Source organism: Pteropus alecto, unplaced genomic scaffold, assembly GCF_000325575.1.
Source record: "Pteropus alecto unplaced genomic scaffold, ASM32557v1 scaffold45, whole genome shotgun sequence".
Classification (NCBI taxonomy): Eukaryota; Metazoa; Chordata; class Mammalia; order Chiroptera; family Pteropodidae; genus Pteropus; species Pteropus alecto.
The window spans coordinates 11,030,173-11,048,687 of NW_006442491.1; the positions used below are offsets into that span (position 1 = coordinate 11,030,173).

The window sequence follows — 18,515 nt, forward strand, 5'->3', positions numbered from 1 at the left end:
CTACACCCACCAAACCCATGTTGCCTTATCACAGGTCAAGACAACTGCTCACCAGCTTTCTATCACTAAAAGTTAGTTTGCATTTCCTAATACAAACGGAGTGATATGGGATGTATTGCTTCTTTCACTTATCATAATTATTTTGAGATTCATTCATGTTATAACATGTATTAATAGTTCATTCCTTTTGGTTGTTGCGTAGTATTCCATTGCATTCAGAAGCATTTGGAAGCAAAAGGCAGAAAATTTTTAGTCTCTTTTAATTACTATCAGAGGTTTCCACGATGGTTTATGTGGGTGTTCGCAACTATTTCTCCAAAGAGGGTGAGTCCTTGGCCTTGAAATGTGACCAGCCCATTTTTGGGCTACTCTTTTGAAACCTCAAATTACAAATTACAGGTAGCCAGATTGAGCTACCTCCAGAGGCAATCAGCTCCCTTCCCTCCATCTCTTCCTTCCTTCTTCCTTTCTTTCTTTCTCTTGCCCTTCCTTTATTTTTAAATATTGATTGAGTACCTATAATATGCCAGGACAGTGTTAGGTACTAAAAATATGGTGATGAATGAGACAGGCAAGTTCATTGTTGTCACAGAACTACAATCTAATTGGGAAGATGGGAGTGAAATAAGGAAATGAGATTATTCTGTGTGAAATTAATTATATTTGAGGACATACCATGGGTGCCATGAGTCACAGCAGGCCTCCCTGAGGAAGTCCTGTCTCTAACAAAGGCAAACAGGGGACCCCATCAGTGAAGGGGTAAAGAGCTTGAGAAAGGGTTTAAGAAGATAAGTATTTGATATAATGAAAACATCTTTGTGAGTAACACAAATGTAGAAGGCATGAGCTCTTGTCTTGTGGCTGAGATGGCCAATTGTGTACGAGAATTTATCCTCCCTCTTCCACGGTAGAGCACAGTCTCTGGGAAATGGCTGCTCAGTCAAAAATCACATTTCCAGTCCTCATTTCAAGGATATGGTGCCATGGGGCTAAAGATGGTTCATGAATTGTAGTCAAAATGATATGTATACTTGCCAGACTAAAGCAACTCAAAAGCAGGCATTCCCTCCATGCCCTCTCATTTTCTTTTTGCCAGCAAAAAACAGGGCCCTAGAGGATGGCCAGGCCATGAGACAGTAGGAACTTGGGCCCTTCACATCTTTTCCTGGAGGAAATTTGATAGCTGACCACAATGACCTGAACCTTCATATGCATTTGTTTTGTTATAGCAGCTGGTGTTACACTAATGAAGGCCTGAAGAAACTTAAAATGGAATAGAAACATTGCATAAAAGCATAATTTCTAATCAAAAACACATTCCTGTTTGCCCTTCCATTGAAAACTGAAGCTGGGAGAGAAATAAGATTTAGGGCTTTGGGGCAATACCATGTTTGATGATGATGATGATGATGATGATGATGACAACGACGACGACTACGACGACTTATATGAGAAACACTTTTTTATTAAAATAAAACGAAAACTATTAATCAAGAAACATCAGGAACATACTCATTGGGAGGCAAGGGAACTACAGTTCACAGAGGGAGATTCTTGTTGCGGGCCCAGGGAGGGGCCTCTGTGACACTGTCTCCCCCACCCACTGCCACATCGTTTTCTTGACAGCTAAAGTGGAATTCCTCTGGGATTTTAATTTAGTACCTATTATTAGAATTTTTTAAATTTATCCCTCTTGTGGAGTAACAGACTATTCAGAGTTCCCAGGTAGGATGAATGCTAAGGTAAAACTTCTTTGGGGGATAATAGATTTCACAGTTCTTCTGTTCTCAGTGATTCTTGGGCAAAGTATCAAATATGAAATCATAGTACAAAAGAAGGAGAAAACTTTCAGGGCTGCATTTTACTAGTGGCATTAAAATAAAAAGTAGTACGCTTATATTAGGTTAGTTTTATGGACAGTCATTTGAAATATTGACCGGGCATCCTACCATGAGCCTGCTAATTTTCACACACCAGAATATGTACTCATGATATGATGTAGAGCTTTAAATACTTTGTGTCTTTGCTTAAATACAGGTCTCCATTTTAGCAGTTAGGGACCTAGGAAACAGAAATTGGAAGAAATTTACACCAAGTCACTCCTGAAGCTTTAGATAAGCACAAATAAAATTCTAATGTTCCCCTAAGTGACTGGGATCTACTCTTCAGAATAAAATGGTTTGTCAATGGAAACATTGAGTAGATTGTGGGCCATATCTTAGTGGAATGAATAAGTTCTTGGATGTTAGAAAGATGTAGTTAGGCTGCTGGCTCTGGCATTCAGTTGCTGGGTGACTCTGGGCAAATTTATCACAGTCTCTGAGCTTTGGTTTTCTCAAAAGGTAAATAATACCAGTCTCATGAACTTGTTGAGGGGAATACATTATAGAAGTTTCTGATTAATCTTGTTCATGAGGATGTGGGGGCTTAATATTGAGAAAGCCTTGCTCATTTAGGACAGGGCTGTATGTACCCTTTGCTAAAATTGGAACAAATCCAATGTTTGTTAATTAACTTTTCTTTACTAATGGCTGAGCAAGAGGCATGTTGCTGTGGTGCTGAGTGCCTATGGAAGCCTGAAACCAGGGAAACCAGCAGAGTGCCTAAGTCTCCAGTCTGTAAGCAGCATCTCTCATGGGATAACTACATGGAGACAAACAAGACTGTCTTCTCACCCTGTTCTCCATCTTTGTATTTTGCTGCTGGGTTCCTTGGGGAAAATTCTTCCTTTAGTCTAAGCAAACAACTTGACCTTTCCTTTTAATAAGCCAGTTTATTAGAAGGCAGAGGTCTGTGTGCTTTCAAACCTCTAATGCTGTTGTAATTTCCCACTCCTCCAGGTCTATTTGTTGGTAGATGTACTGTCTCCCTCTCCTCCCCACCCCTTATCTCTCTCTCTCCTCTCTGGCTTTCATGTGTTTCCTTGGCAATCTCCTCTCAAAGTTGCTATTTTCAGCACCTGAAGAACAGCTACAGGGCCCCCTGGCTTCAAGCTAAGAGCAACCTATGAAGATCTGGCTGATGGGCAGTTGGCGTGATAGCAGAAAAGCCATGTGGTGGATACCCCTGTTTTCACCACTTTCACAGTACCCCCAGGAACTCCCACGCCTTTGTCCTGTTCTAAAGTGTTGGGGTATGTCTGTGATTTGAGAGGAAGGCTGATGAGTTTCAGAGATCTCAAATGCACGGAGATTTCAATGCTGTAAAAGCGATGTCCCCTCTCCTAGTAAGAATAGAGAGAAGGCATGGAGCGCACCTCCAGGTCTTCTGTTGGGATGTTTAATGCCAGTGTTTTACAAGTTCTCCCATAAACCCCAAACCCAAGCATATTAACATTCTAAGAGACAGCATCTGAAGAAGCATGATAATGTTGAATAACAGTTATTTCAGTAGCTGAAAGGATGTTATAGTGAAATGGCATCTATTATCTAGAAGGTGTGGAACACTTCACTCATATTAGCACATTAAACCTCCAACGTGTGTGTTTCCTGAGCTCATAGTGTGGCCCCAGCCAGCAAAGCCTGCTTAGTGAGGAAATAAAAATCAGAGCCACTCAGAACTATTCCCTGGGGCTCTGATGTAAGACAATTTCCCAGTCCATTAGGGGCCCAACAGTATTCTATTAATTATCTCAAATCACCAGTGTTTAGTGAAGGGTCTGGCCCCTACTAGGTGTTCATGTTAATTCGCTTATTGAATGAGTGACTGAATGAACTGTTCTGGCACCCCCAGGTGGCATTTAATGTTCCCAAGTCAGCAATTTTCCAGGCGTGGTCAATAGCAGTGTTTCTAAAACTTTAACAGGCATCAGAATCACCAGAAACCTTATTAAAACATACTGCTAGATCCCACTCTCAGAGATTCTGAGTTAATTGCTCTTAGATGGGGCCCCAGATTCTGCATTTCTAACAAGCCCCCAGGCAATGCTGATGCCGTTGGTCCTCAGACTGCACTTTGAGTAGCTTCTATCTATAGAACACTGGAATGTTAATAAATGCGGAGTCAGAGGAAGGTTCTATAGTCATATAGAATGGGGAAACAGTAGGATCAACCAGAGGCTTCAGGGAATTGTAGACAAATCCAGCTCACCGCCTATTTTTGTACTGGCCGTGAGCAAAGGACGGTTTTTACATTTTTAAATAGTTGAAAAGACTCAAAGAAGAGGAATACTTTGTATGTGTGAAAAACGACATGAATTGATTGACAGACAACCACGCCCACTGGTTTCCTTGTTGTCAATGGCTTCTTTCAGGCTACAGTGGCAGAGCTGAGTGATTGCAAGAGACCACATAGCCCTCGAAGCTGAAAAATTTACTATTTGGTTCTGTAAAGAAAACATTTGCAGATCCCTGGGCTAAATAAAAGTAAACAGAAATCTTTAAAGCATTCCTTATCAGTCTTTCATATCCATAAAGCATTGTACATTTCTGGTAGACAAACAAAACGTGTGGCGTTTTCTTCTGTCTATATTTGCCTATAGACTTTCCTTTTAATGGAGCTTCCCATGATGGGCTTTGTGTTCCTGGACCATATTTTAAAAAAAAGAAATGATGTATGGAGTAAAATATAAAAATGAATTTACCTTTGATTGACTATTCTTACAGGGTTTTAGGACTATAAATCGGATTTAATCCATGTGATAAACTATGACGTTCTGGGGTGCCTGCAAAGCCCTCACAAAGATTCCTAATTTTCATGACCAACTATAGACCAAAGTTCTCAGCCCCAGTAGCAGCATTGATAGAAGCATACGAGTGTCTATGGCTATGGATGTATGTGATACACAGTGAGCTAGCTGAGTAATTTGTAAGGCTCTTCATTCTCTAATGCTGCGTACAAGTCTATTTGAGTCCCACATTGGACACAGGGCAGATGAATTCCAAAGACGACCCTTTCTCCCTTATTAAAGAGTTTGCTTATTTACATGCATTAGGCTAAGACTACTTTCTTGAGGTTGAGTCTGAACTTAAATATGAGGTTAGGACCTAGGGAGAAGGAATGAGTGAGGGTGGCTCTAAGGGGTGTGTGTTTCGATATACTAGGTGGACAGAAACATAGATGGCTATTATGCTGGGGACATTGGCCATTAATCCAAGTATGATAGGTTAGGAATGTCTTGGGGAAGGTATAATTCTCTTCATGTTTCACCTTTTAATTAATAAAACAAATCAACAAACATTATGTATAGATATATATGGATATATATAGACATAGATATGTATAGATATATATACCTATTATCTAAATTATCACAAAATGCTGAAACCTACATCTTGATGTCTCCCCACACTGTTAATTATTTGAACAAAGCTTCTGTAGGGTAGATCTCTTCTCCTGTTGACTCTGTCTGCTTTCTGGTGGAATTTAACAAACGTTTATTCAAGACTCAATGAAATTCAACAAAAGTTTATTAAAGACTCACTATATTCAACAAAGCCCAAAGAAGAACAAAGGGACTTTATAAACCATGTAAAACAATTCTCCTTAATTATTAATAAAAATAACACTAACACTTACTGAGGGCTTACTCTTTGCAGGGCACTCTTTTAAGTGCTTTTCATATAATAACTTACGTAAACCTTAAATGACACTATTACCATCCCTACTTTGTCGATTAGGAAACGAGCTTAGCAGTAACTCTCCATTGACACACAGATGGATTTCAGATGAGGAATTTAGGTCATTTTTTTTTTCCTTTGCTCCCAAGGCTAAAAATATTAGTCATTCTTGAGCTAAAACTTTTTTTTCTAACACATTTTTGTCTATATCTTAAAATGCTGTTAGGCTTGTGCATTATCAGCAATCATTCTTACCTTGACCTGCCTGTATCTTAATTTTGGGTCATTTTCAAAAATATTTTAAGGTATGTTTATTCTCAAACACATTATGTGGTTATTTTATCTTTTAATTAAAAACTGGAAATATTTCATTCTTAGTTTCATTTATATATTGAAAAATAATGAAGAGTGTTTTAACAGGCATATCTCAGTATATTCCAACTTTTGATATTATTTACCAATTCCACCTATGCTTTTAATCTCCAGTTCTTTTTTCTTTGCCTTTGTTCTTATTTTATTTCCCTTTTCTTCCTAAGATGTGTCATTGTGTTGTTCTTTTCGTAGCTTTTTGAATTGACAAAAGATTAATTTATTTTACATTTTTCTTGTTTTTGATACAATATATATATTGCTACAAATTGTCCTATATGTATTACTGTGGCACTATCCTATAGGTTTTAGAATATAATATGACTTGTTATTTATTTCTGAGGAGTTTTAAATTTCACTTTTAATTTCCTCCGTAATTCAAGAGTTATTTGAATGTATGATTTTGAAATTTAAATAATAGAGGGGTTTTTCTTGTTTGTTTGTTTGTTTTTTGGTAATTTCTAATTTTATTTCATTATGGCCAGTGAAGGTGGCACACATAATTTTTGCTATTTGAAATTTGGTGAGATTTCCTTTGCACCCTAACATGTGGTCAATTCTGCAAATATTTAATTTGTGTTTGAGAAAAAAGCCTACACTAACTTTGATTTTACCTAGTTTCCTACTTACATCAAATCAAGCTGAAAAGGAAGATTAGTTATTCAAACTCCCTGTAATCCTTAGCCAACCTGATCTATTGATTTCTGTGTATGCAAGTCTCCCATAGTAATTGTAGCTTTATCAGTTACTTCTTATATTTCAGCTCATTTTTGCTTTTTACATTTTACAGCTGTGTTTTCACATATATAGGCCTTTTATTGCTACTTTTTCATAGTGAATTGTAGCTTTTATCAATATTAAAGATTAGTATTACAATCATGTACTTTGGTCAAACTCAACAGACGGGAATACATGTCTTAGACCTATCCCTTTCACCTTGATAAAACAAACTCAAAAAACAACAAACCAATATTACACATCTAAGCTGTGGGAGCTCTCATTTGGCTCATGATTCAGAATCTAACAGCAGGGTAGTCATCTGCCTTTTCTGAGTTTTTGTTCTTACCATCTAGAAAGAGCCAGCACTTGGATGTGTTTGGAGGCAGGAGCTAATTATTTCTTTCTCTGACTGCAATGGAATGAGAATGTAATCAAGGATGGGCCTAGTGTTTTATTTTCACTGAATGAAATTTATCCTTGAAGTTAATGGAACTGTAAGACCCAAAGCGCCTATTCTACGGAATAGTGAAGCACAGTGACAGCTGCTGAGGCAAGTCCCTAAGATTCCTCAAGTGCATTGGGAGCATATTCTATTCTGAATAATGAGAATTCGCCCCAGGTTTGAAGCAGCCTTTCTTGAGTAAGAAAAATCAGCTGCATTTATTTCAACATTCTATGTCATATAACTCTTGTTGTCAAAATATTATGCATAATAATAGTCACTTAATGAGAACTTTCTATGTGATAGGAATCAAACCAGGAACTTTATGTAAAACTAGGAGGTTTATACAGGAACCTCAAACCTTTTTACCCCAAGCATCACCTTGAGCTTGTTAGAAACACAGAATCTTTGGCTCCACCCCACACCTACTGGATCAGATCAGCTACTGCACAAGACCACCAAGCATCAGAAGTTTGAGAAGTGCTACTTTAAACCACATTATCTCCATAATAAGCATGAAAAGAATAAAGTACAAGTTTATAAACAACTTGAAAATCAGCCAACCAAGATCACAGAGCTGGTTGGTGGAAGAAGCTGAGTGTCCCACTTGGGGAACCTGACTCTCTGCTTATATGTCTGCTGCTGCACTATCTGCCATTATTTCACTTTGCCCATCCAATGGGAGCTACAGACTTCTGCCAACATTTGCTTCCCAAGCATACTGAAAGCTCCATGGGGTCATGGGTTCTAAATGTCTCACAGCAGTGTCCTGCGCTCAGAGGGTGGACACACTGGCTGACTTTCATGAGATGAAATCTTTCATTCAGAATGCAAAGGGAAGATGCTTATCAGGAAAAGCATGCCGAGGACTTCTCATCTTCCCCAAATAACAGTCTGTAAAAGTTAAGACTTATTCTTTAAGGTCATTAGAGCTCAAAAGGGAGAAAACAGAAGATTCTGCATATTAGAGACTCTATGGATTGTCCTAATAAATTCTTCCTCTGAAAATGATAATTAAAGTGCATATCCAAATGCCAAACTAAGGTCCAGAGCAAAGAATAATTTTAGCAGATAACAGATAGCAAGGTTTTGTTTACACTTCTATCATTAAAAATTTATTAAAACTGCTGTGTCAGTGGTTGTGTAAATTCTTTACAGTGCGGACTGGACATAGCTCCCTGTTCTTCTATTTTGAACATTCTTGTGCATGAAATTCAACCTCATTCTCTTTTCATAGTGGGCACCGCTAGTTTTAATAAATTTCTTAGTTGAATCAAAAGATTATCTTTCAAATATGAAGAATAAATGGCCCATGAGTGAATTGATTTTCCATCATACAACCATTTTATGCCCATTATGTGGTTCATGGATAAGTCACAAGTGCTTATAATAGGGCTTCGCAGTAGCATGACCTGAGGCCTCCTTGCATCTAATCCTTTCTAGTTACTTGTTAAAACACAAATTCCCAGTCACATCACCTGTGGAAAGAGATCTATGAAGGTGGGGCTAGAATTTGTATTTTTAACAATAACCACAGGTTCCTCTTATGCTTCCAGAATAGTTGGATTCATGCACAGCATCACGTAGGGCTGAAGGGGTTTGCAAATATCCAATGGGAAACCGATAAGCCGATGATAAAATCATCTAGAAAGGCAAGTACATGGTTCTGTCGCATTTAGGAAGCCATTGAGGACGGAGGTTGTATCCTTCTTTTCTCCCCACCATGTTCTTCTCAATATTTGATGGCATGAACGTGTTCCTTATAGGAGAATTTGGCTTATGAACCATCTCAAGTGAAAGATTTTCAACCAGCTCATAGAATTGTCGTCATCTCCCTCAGTGTCTCTGAGGGGAGGCACTGACTACTATTAGAGCCCAATTGCTTTCAAGCTTGGTTTATTTATTTTCCAAACCACCACACCCCACCCTATTCCTAAATGAGACTCTACGTCTATACACCTGGTTATATAAACGGATACAGTCCTGATCTGGTTTCTTTTGAGAATGGAAATTTGACTTCCCCAATGAGCCCCTTCCCTGGCCTATTCTGAGATTAATGACAGCATGGCTGACAGGCAGCTTGGCTTGGTTTTTGCTTTTTAAGGACCTGGCTCTGGGGTGGCCTGGCATTTCAATGTAGCTAGCTTTGGCATCTCCTAATTGCAACAGGGCAGCCAGCCACAACCAACACTGATTATGCCTAAATTCTCCCTTTTCAAAAATGCCAATATTTCCTTTGTCTATTTTGCAAATGTGTCCAAATGTGGTATTTAGCTTTGAGGTTTGTATTATGCAACAGTTCCTGATTGTTTACTTGGAACTGAAGCAAGGAGGACTCACTGACCAGGAGAGAGGGAAAGGCAAAACCAAACCTCATCTCATTTATACTGATCATAGTCAAAGTAAACCACAGTAATTAGTTCATCCATTTAACCAATATTTACTGAGTGCAACTGTGAGTGCAGCCACATCCGGCTCGCAGCTGGAGTGGAGTGATTGTCCCTAAAGAATAGCTGTGGGAGCTCTGGCTAGAAGCCTTTTGCTTTCAGATCTTCTCCTCCATCTTGTCGAGGAGAGAAATGATGAAAATGTTTATATTCCAAAGTGAGGACCAAAAAAGAGTTCTGTGGAAAGTAACCTCGCAGGGTGATCCGATCATAAATTCTTAAATGGGCAAGTCATGGTAGGTAGTCACACCCTAGGCATATAACTTCTTTACTGGAAAACTTATCTTTGCTTTAACCAAACTCTGTCAATTGTTTCTATGCATCTAGGTTAACACACTTTAGAATGCTTTTATTCAGACCCCTCAAGAGAGCACAAAATCTTAACTACCCTGTAATCTGATCTCCAAGTGACCATCCCCAAAAGAGCCCAGTAATCTCGTTAACTATCCTGTAATCCCATCCCCAGTTGCTTCACCTGGTCACATAAAAAACGAGTCTAGTTATGTCCTAAATAAAATGATTCCACTCAGGACTGCATTAACGGACAGAATCCAAGACTAAAAAAAAAAAAAAAAGACACTCATTTTTATCGAAACAAAATATTTTTGTGCTCACATGACCAGGTCAACCGTGCGAAGGGAGCTGCTGTATATTCCAGCTCACTGACAGTCTTGCCTTCAGTAGTGGATGTTGTTGGCACTCTGCTCAGCCCCCTGGGATCTCTCACTGTTCTGTGTGGCCATTCCCCAGTTTCTGCATATTCCACACCTGACTCATGACTGTGACCCTTCCTTTCTGGTTTTTTCCTGGGAGTGCATTCTTAATAAATCACTTGCATACAAATCCTTGTCTAAGGGACTGTTTCTGAGGTACCCAACCTAAGACAACTTCCATTGGCTTGTGAGCTGTATGGATGACTGCAAACCAGGTAGTAAAAAGAATCTATGAACATTGCATCAGGAAAAGGGATGGAGAGTACGTGGGGGAGGGCCCATTCCTATATTCCCAGCCACACCAAAGAACATGAGACATCCTGAATGTACTTAACTTGGACTGGAAGACTCTGTGTCCAAAATATCACAGAGTAACTAGAACTTGAGGGCTGTCAGAGCATCTTCCTCACAGGGGGAAGGGAAGCTCAGAGGGGTGAAATAGCTTGTTGTAGGGTATGTCATCATCTGCAACCCAAATCTTTTAACTCCCAATCTAGTGCTCATCTTAAGGTATTCTTGGAACAACAAACATCAGAGAACTTGGAAGTGACCTGTCTTATCTATACTCATTGAACGTTTCCAGAATGTATAAAAATAACATAACTACAGTCGATGTGGTCTGTACTTTTTTCCTATGGTTAATTTGAGGCATGTACTCTTTTTATCTGCTATGATATCATTTCTCCACTAACAAAAGCAAAACTCTAGTTTCTTCTGGTTTAAATCTTTTCTGGCGGTACTGCTCTTGGTATATAATGTTTTCTCTCCTGAATTAAAAGAAGGCATATAAGCTCTATGGGGTTTATCAAAGAATCAGTATTGTATGTGTTGCTAAGCAAATTGAGTTTTGGCATTTTGTTATTTTCGACTTTCTTTTGGAGACATGATATGCTGCTTGACAGGTAAATGATACTGATAACCATGATCTTTGTTCTCCTAGGAAAGGTACTCATGGTGAAGACACCCAAGACCAGGTCTCCCATATCCTGGACCCGTTATCCTTATGAATAGTTTATCCAAAACCCTAACCTTCTTGTGCGTCCTTCATAATTTGAGCATAAATACACACTAGATTATTAACTTAACCTTAAAAAAAATTGATTTCATGAATTAATGTCTCAAACTTAACCTCATTCTAGGAATATCTATAAAATCAAAAATTTTATTAATTATATTTTCTTAATATACATTAAAATAGACACTCAACTATTAAAGTTTTTAAAAACAAACTTTAGGTATCATCCTCTTCAGCTCCTTTGGCAAGCCATCAAAGGTGTGTGTGTGATATTTGGGAATTCTTGCTTACAAATGTGGAATAGAGTCACCCACCCTATTCTTGTCTACATTTTCACATGTCTGACCCGGATAGATAGGATAAAGATAGGCAAGAGAAACTTGGCAAAAAGGGACTCTGAGTTTTTACAAAATCTAAGGTATGATGTCCAGAGCATAAAAGTGAAACGTGTGTGTGCATATGTGTGTGTGCGTAAGTGCCTTTATCCTTAAATCAGGAAGCCCACATAACAAACAAATGATTTCCATCAAATTTTATACTCATTAATTTTGGTTTACTTAAAGCTGGGAGGAGAATAGAACTGATTGTCAAGAGCTTTGAAATCACATTGTATTGAGGATAAATAAAGGTATGAGGGTGTTTAATTGGGAGAAATGACAGAGCAAGATTCAATAGTACCACAAGGAAGAAATATTACACTTGTTCTAGGTAAACTCTTGAATTATTTGTGATTTAATTTAAAATTCTTTGGCATGGGTATGTATTAGTTGTAATTTGTACCTTAGAAGTGGTCGGTTGGTAAATACAGTGGGTAACTGAATCAGGAATAGATGCTTTTGGGCTAGGCAGTTAGCATTTGAAAGATTCTTATCAGAAGCTCACATTCCTGAGACAGCTACTTCAAGTGCTTTGACTCTACCTATGATCTATGAAGAGGATTGCTAATTAACATAGTGGGTTTAAGAAATGATTTTTCACTGATGAAATCTGTGTTCAAAATATGTGAATGGCTAGAAATATTGTATAGAGACTAACATCTCACATAATATAAACAGTGTGTGTGTGTAGTCAGTCTGATCTATTCCACTGGCCCAAGGCTTAAATTTGGTCCTTCGTTCTGTTATGGTTAGGGAATTCTCTTTTCCACTGATTCTTACCTGGAGGACTTGTTAAGCTGCAGTAAGTAATTCTGGAAGGGGGAGGTCTGATAATTTGCATTTTTAAGAAATTCTCAAGTGATACTTTGCTGCTGGTTCAAGGAACACACTTTAAGAACCATTGCTCTTACCTACTCTGATTACGAGGTCATCTGAATTCTGTCACTAGAATATTGTTGCTTCTTTTTCAGATAAGCCTTTTTGCCAGGTTTTTTTGGGAGTGCCCAAAAGAGCAGAAAACTGGGACATTGCGTTGGTAAAACAGGTTGTCCAACTAGAATTGTGTGTTCTGTGTAATAAATATCTGCATGGAAGGAAAAATTCATTCTGAGACTCGTTTTCCTTATAATGTAATACTTAGTTTAAGAGTCATCGGAGAAGGAGACCTGCAAACATCACCTACTCTAACTACTGGAGGCTGCAGATACCTACTGAATACTTACCAAGAAGTACCAAATTGGCAGAGGACAATTTGCAACAGACTTCAAGGAACAAAACCATTAGTACTGGGAGAAAGCTTTAAGAAAACATAGTTTGAATGAAGTGAATTCCTGTTTTTGGAAATATTCAAGGAAAGGCTGGTGGCTTCTGGTGGTCGAGATTCAGTGAAGAGAAGGGACACCAAATCAGGCAATGTGTAATTTCCTTTCCAAACCCAAGGAAGTCAAGGTGCATTTATGGTGTTGATGCCACAAGACTAGTCCCCACATAAGGGTGGTTTCTTTGGAGCAATGGGAATTGGGATTTGCTGAGTACCTGAGGCAAATCCTTTAACATGACTTCTCAGTATTCACTTTTTCCATTGGCAGTTGTTGAGATGAGAACTTTGATGGACCTAACTCTATCCTCTTATTCCTTTTGGGAAAGATTTGCCATGCAGGAAGCAATACCATCTGCTTCTCCCTATCAAAGGATTCGTTGTGCTTAGAGACAAGGAATACCACTCCCTAAGTGGACAGACCCCCAGGAAGGAGATGACTCACTTGCAGTCTGCTTCATAGAAGTGAGAGAACCCAAAATGCCAACCTAACAGTCGTTTCGCAGGTTAATCTGACAATCTCACATCAAATGACACAGACATTTACCCTGGATTTAACAATTTTCAACTTTGATGGAGATATTTATTTTTCCCCTTAGATAACAGATCTGCTATGTCTTTCCTCAAAGCAAACAGGATCTACAAACACAATTCCATTCCTAACAAACTCATCATGCACCAACCTACTAAACAGGTAAACTAAGAAACACATGAACAATTTTTTGCTCTAGAAATTAATTTCCTGCAGGGCTTCTTTAAATAGAAAAGCCCCTGGCTTACATCTAATATTTTGTAGATCATTAAATACTTGACAAAAATAGTGGGAACAAAATTAAAAACTCTGGCCAAAGTGTCGGGAGTCTTGGCGGATGGCAGAAGAGCTCCAACTGATGTTAAATTGTCTCTGAAGTGATTGTAAAAGTCGATGGAAACAGAAGACTGATTTGTAAAATTAGATTTACTCAAATCTCCAGTAGTGTAAGATAAGTAACTAGTGTGACTGTTAACTACCTCAGTGTAAAATTTTGGTTCCTTCAGTTACTTAATTTAGCATTCACTATCATTAATATGAAGTGGATTTAAAAATCACTTTGGACTAGACCTTGTGCACGGAGGGCCCGCGGAGTTTTATAAACCACACAGAGAGTATGTAATGAGAATATCAGAAGGATGGAAGCTTTCCATGACCAAATGATAAAATGTCCATGCTGGATAAATCTCCACTCGGTGCGAGCTTCCTGTGTTCATTTCTATCATTTAATGTATGTTTGATCATAAATAGTTTCAAGGTAGAATTTCAAAAGTCATAAAAATAGAGTGAATAAGTATTAAAATTTTATTTAACTCATTAATGAGAGAACCAACAAGATGATTAAACTGGTTCAAAGAATATTTAAATACAATAATGCCGAAATGAGATTGTTAAATTAGATACAAAGCTGGTTAATATCTTAGAGGGGGAAAAAAAATTCTATAACTTTTTCTATTAGATAGAAATCACTTAAATTTTTAGCATATAAAAATCTCCAAATTAACAAACAGTTAACTTCAGAGTCTGGAGCCTGATCAAAAGTTAATAGTTGAAAAACAAAGATAATCAGATAATCCTTGGATGGGTTCCTTAGATGTGCACCCATCCTTTTGCCTTATTTCCAAGTTTTGGAGAATTTTTCTTAAAAGATACAGGTGAATTTTTCCTTGAGCACTATGCCATGAAATTTGGTAGCAGCAACCAGGTGAACTCTTACTTTGGCTAACTAGATATTCATGCTTCTCCTAGTGTGTTTAGTGAAAAGGAGTTAAAAAAAAAAAATCTTGTGCCCATAATTTTCAAATCTGTTGGAGAAGGGGGTGCAAATTAAAATCTCTTGGGAGCTTTAAAAAAAATCCAGATGCCCAGGCAGCACCAGACCGAATCAATGAGAATCTGAAAATGGGTCAAAGCAGCAGTATATTTTAAAGTATTTCCAGTGATTTTAATATGCATCAAGACTGAGAAGCACTGTACTACTTAGAATCAATATATATGTGTATGTATGTGTGCACATAAATGTTTTTTTAAATTAGGATATACCGATATATTTATACTTTTTCTTTTATTATTAATTATATTTTGAAAATTTTCATTATTAAACATTGCTCAAATGCCATATTTGAAGACTATTATATTTCACCATACAAATGATTTATTTGGCTAATCTCCTGTTCCTTGACATTTAATGCTCTTTTCATTTTCCTTTCTTTCTCTTTCTTTTCTTTTTTTTTTATAAGTTAGGCTGCCACGAACATATTTAAACAAACTTTATCTACATCTTGGTATTTCCTTACAATAGATCTCTGAGAGTGGATTTACAAGTCAAAGAAAATAAATGTTTTAAAGACATCTGAGACATATTATCGAGTGCTCTATACAGAGATTTATCAATATATACTTTTAAATTGACGATTTTCTCAATTTTTATTTCTAAAATATTTGTATATTCCAAGAATAGTTAAAAATTCATTTTTAAGTCTTTCTCAATGATCATTTTTAATTTAACATTTAAACCAGCTAAAATTTATTTCAGTATGTATATGAAAAGAGTTAAAGCTCTAATTTGATATTTTTCCAAACAGTCCCTTTTCTCAACATTGTGTGTGGAATAATTCATATTTTCTTCGCTAGTTTATCATTCAATTAATTTTACGAAATAATATGTAGGTTGTTAGTTAAGTGGACTTTGTAATAGTAGAGAAACTCATGGAAGCACATTAAAAAGATTGAAACTCTGAACAAACTATTTTGAGTATATTCTTGTCTCAATTTTAACCATTACTATTTCTGAGAGCTATCTAGTTCTGATTTTAACTCTCACTTATCAAATTCTCAGGTGTTGCAAAACAACTCAAATCTCATCTTCTCTAAGATGGCTTTAATCTGTCTGCAAGCAGCTTGTAGCTTTGTCAATAACAGGCCTGACTAAATCCATCTGTTCTACTTTATTCTCCTTCTGTGATAATGGTTATACCCTTGCATTTTCTATGAAGAAGGCTTTTCTATCTTATGTCCCAGATTGAGTTATTACCAATGAATTTAGTGGAATCTATTTTTACATATTCTTGTTTATATATGTTTATTTATTTATTATATAATTTCTATAATCATTATAGTCTCATTGTTCTATGCTTAATAGCCTTATTTAAAATCATTAAATGAAGCCTGAAGTTATCAAAGCCACAATACATGAAGGAAAAGGAGGCCAGAATTTTTAATTCTGCTCGAGAAAACAGAAATATTTTCAATGACTACAGGATACAATTCTTTTCCTTCTTACCCTATGAGATTCCTCTGTTAAATAGCAGGAAAGGTAGACTCGCCTACTAAATTTTTTAAAAATGAGTTTTACTTCATTAGCACTATTACTCTTTATTAACTTTGTTGAGTCTGAGAAACCTCTATTGTGCATCTCCTATTGCCATACATTATACAGACCACTAGTGATTTTGCATGACAAAGAGAAACAGCTGACTTCAGTGAATTTCTACCCATAGCAGAGAAAGGGGTGTGTGTGTGTATGTGTGTATTCCAGAAACTGGAAGGAGCTTACCCTGACCCATTCACTATCTTTCACCCAGCCTCTGTCTTGATTAAGGAGTTAATATCTCACTTGAAAGATATATGCAACATGGTAGACAAAAATTAAGGGTGTTGTTCGTGTCCAGGGGAGAAGTCATCACTTGATGGCCCTTTAAGTGATCAAACTTTGAAGTCCTTTCAAGCACCTAAGAGGCTATGGGAGACCATCCCTATTTCTAGAAACCTGGCAGGTTGGTGGTCATGGTCATTACACTCAGCCTAGGCCCACTTGGACTTCGTAATCTGGCAAACTCAAATGGGCAAACTATTAGGTCCTTCTCTTACCAAAGGCAAGGAAGGCTGTGTTCTGCCTGACGTCTTCTAGGGAAGTAATGCTTCAGTGGCATTTCGAGTATCCTTAGGTGGCAAATGTCTGTGCTGTGGAGTCCCATTCTGTCTCAACAAGCTTTTTGCTTCAGATGAAGAAATGGCAGAAGCCGCAGATTTCCTGCCATGGCTGAGCTGGAAGGGGAAACTGAGGGAACTTTCCTGAAGTCAATGAGGCCCAAAGCAAGCTGTCTCTGTTTTGGTATAAGTTTCTGAGGCTCTGGGACTGCCCAGTGCTTAGAAAAAAGTTTCCAGACTCCCTGCAGGCCTGACTAGATCGCACCTTGCCTTGGGGCCATGATTTTTTTCCTTAGAGGATTCTGAATACTGCTTTCTCCATCTATTGTAAGTCCTCAGTCTTCCTATACTGCTTCTCTCCTTGCCACTGAAGCAGTAGGGTAGGTCAAGATGGGGCCAATTACTCAAAGCAAGCCCTGGTTTTGTAGAAACTTCAAAGCAGGTTCCTCCTCCTCTGGGGTTCTACAAGTTCTTTGCAGAGACACTTCTGGTAGTGAGAGTGAAGGGAAAAGGAAGTGGTCCTAGGCTCGCCTCTAACTCAAGAGCCTCTCAGGAGCAAAATCTGAGCCAAGAATCTGTGTGCAAGGGGTTTATTGGGAGAATGCTCCCAGGGGAGACCAGGGAGGGAGTGAAGGAAGTAGGTGAAGAAGGGGGAGGAACCTGAGCAAGCAAAGTTTATTCTGCAGGAAGGTCTGGAATATAAAATGCACCTCAGAGTAGGTCCTACCTCAAGGCCAGGGAGCTGGGCTTTTAGACTCCTTCCCACACCAACCAGTTATTGGTGAAAGCCACTGACTGGGGCAGGAACACAAAATATCCCAGCATTTCTGGCTCTCTGTATAGGGGAGGCAATCCTCTGTACCCAAGGGGACCTCGTGGAGGACCCACAGTGCCTACTATAAGAACTCTCTTGGGATAGATTTTCTTACAAGTCTGAACTGACTGTACCCCAGAACTAGAGAGGAGCCATCTTGCCAAAAGCAGGTGGTAAGCCATCTGTGAGCTCTGTGGGAACATGAGGCACATCCTGTTTAGAGAACCCTGCCAGTTAGCAGGGCGAAAAGCCTGGCCAAGTCACCCTGAAACCTGCCTGGCCAGGCCCTTCATAGGTGTCAAGACCTTTTCTCCAGTCCCAAGGTGTGTGGGTAACATATAGATCACAGAATGCTTTTGTCATAAACTGTATATGCAGCGGTCAGACAACTTGTCTTAGCACCCCAAATACACTTTAGAGTTAATATTGAATGACACCCCAAAGGGCAACTGACCTGCATATACAAATTACATTTTCAACCCTCATCACTCTGAGAAGTTCAATAACAGTCCTCAATCTTGCTAAATGTCCAGGACTCTTGGCTGCTTAGCCACTCATTCAAAGACCTTAATAATAATGAAACTATCACTGAGCACTTAGTGCCTGCCAAGCCCTGTTTAGATCCTCTATGTGATAATTCATTGCAATAGTCCCGCAACTCTGTGAGGTAGGCATCTTTATTATCTTCATTTCACAGATAGGAAACCAGGGCACAGAGGGTTAAGTGAATGATCCAGAGTTCCCTAGCTTATAAGTGGCAGAGTTGGGATCTGAAATTAGA

The 18,515-nt window shown here is 38.3% G+C and overlaps 1 protein-coding gene across 3 annotated transcripts in view; it reads right to left on the minus strand.

Annotated features, from left to right (window-relative positions):
• Nucleotides 1–18,515, minus strand: part of SNAP25 (synaptosome associated protein 25) — a 78,461-nt gene that overhangs the window by 28,959 nt on the left and 30,987 nt on the right. The window lies entirely within an intron of this gene.